A 1,674-nucleotide genomic window follows, 5' to 3' on the forward strand; every position below is an offset into this window, starting at 1 on the left:
CACAGCCACTCCTACACCTGTAGTGTGTGACACTTACAGCACCTATGTTTCTCAAGCGGTCACCTATCTAAGTACTAACTAGGCTCGACATTACTTAACTTCGGTGATTGCACAAGAACCGGTGCTTTCAACGTGATATGGTAATGAAAATCTGTTTTTGTTTGAAATTATTGAAAAAAACTACCCAATAAAACACATTAACTATTCAACTTCTGTAATAAGCAATATGTTCCATAGAAATGAGAAGAGAAAAATCAAATAAAGTTCTATTGAAATTATTGAACATTGAAACTAGAATATCAGAAATACTTAATATCTTAAAATTTTGGTCTTTCTTCCCCCCCTCCCTCCTTTGAATATGCTAATTGAAGCTACTGATCTGATCCATTGAAGATGTAAATGTTAGAGAATTCTGAATTATTATCTGAAATTATTAATATTTGCAAATATTTGGTATATATATCTTCTTGTTATACATACATAAGTACACCCCCTATCACACACATGTAATTTATACATATATATATGTATATATATATATATATACATACATTATAATGCACACACACACACAAAATACTATCATCATTTTGCATCTGTTTTCCATGCATAGGTAGGATGGTTTAGTGGGATTCAGTGAGGCAGAGAACTATATCTTTGCTCAAATAACTCATTTTTGGCATGGTTCCTATGAATTGATGCCCTTCCTAACTCCCGGCTGTAGAAACCATACCCAAACTGTGACCTTGGTGCAAAGAGGATGGTCCTCCAACTCACTATACATAATACATACACACCAGTACCGGTGGTACGTAAGAGAACCATCTGAACGTGGCTGTTGCCAGCGCTGCCCCAATGGCCTCGTGCCGGTGGCACGTAAAAAGCACCATCCGATCGTGGCCGTTGCCAGCCTCGCCTGGCCCCTGTGCTGGTGGCACGTAAAAAGCACCACCCATTCGTGGCCGTTTGCCAGCCTCGTCTGGTACGTAAAAAGCAACCATTACACTCACGGAGTGGTTGGCGTTTGGAGGAGCGTCCAGCTGTAGAAACATTGCCAGATCAGATTGGCTTCCCAGACCCCAGTTGAACCGTCCAACCCATGCTAGCGTGGAAGGCGGACGCTAAACGATGATGATGATGATGATATTTATAAATACACATTCACACACACATATATATACACTTATGTATCACCATCATCATCATTTGGTGTCCCCTTTTCCGTGCTAGTGTATGTTGGACCGTTTGACAAGAACAGACAAGCCAGAGAGCTGCGCCAGGTTCTGTGTCTGCTTTGGCATGATTTCTACGGCTGGATGCCCCTCCATAACGCCAACCATTTCAGAAAGTGTAATGGATGCTTATTACATGCCACTAATACCATTGATGTTACCAAGTACCTATAAGGCAAAACAAAAGTGGGAGTATATAATGGAGGAATAAGAAACTAGGATAGAAGGTCAGGAGTAGGTATCTTGCTGAAGAGGTGAATGTATAGCTTGCCCACCTAGAAAGAGAGGAAGCGAAAGAAATCAAAGTACAAGGTGAATATGAGAGACAGATATGTATATATTCACATATTTTGTCTGCTACTAGTACTTATGTTAAAAAGCACAGAAGTATCAATAACAGATGAAAAGTCTCCAGCACTGGTGATGGAATTGCTAGATCGCA

General features: G+C 40.2%; 1 pseudogene; it reads right to left on the minus strand.

Annotated features, from left to right (window-relative positions):
* Nucleotides 1-30: 30 nt before the first annotated feature.
* Nucleotides 31-149, minus strand: LOC115230860 (annotated as a pseudogene).
* Between the last annotated feature and the right edge of the window lie 1,525 nt (nt 150-1,674).

This window comes from Octopus sinensis, unplaced genomic scaffold, assembly GCF_006345805.1.
Source record: "Octopus sinensis unplaced genomic scaffold, ASM634580v1 Contig16577, whole genome shotgun sequence".
Taxonomy (NCBI): domain Eukaryota; kingdom Metazoa; phylum Mollusca; class Cephalopoda; order Octopoda; family Octopodidae; genus Octopus; species Octopus sinensis.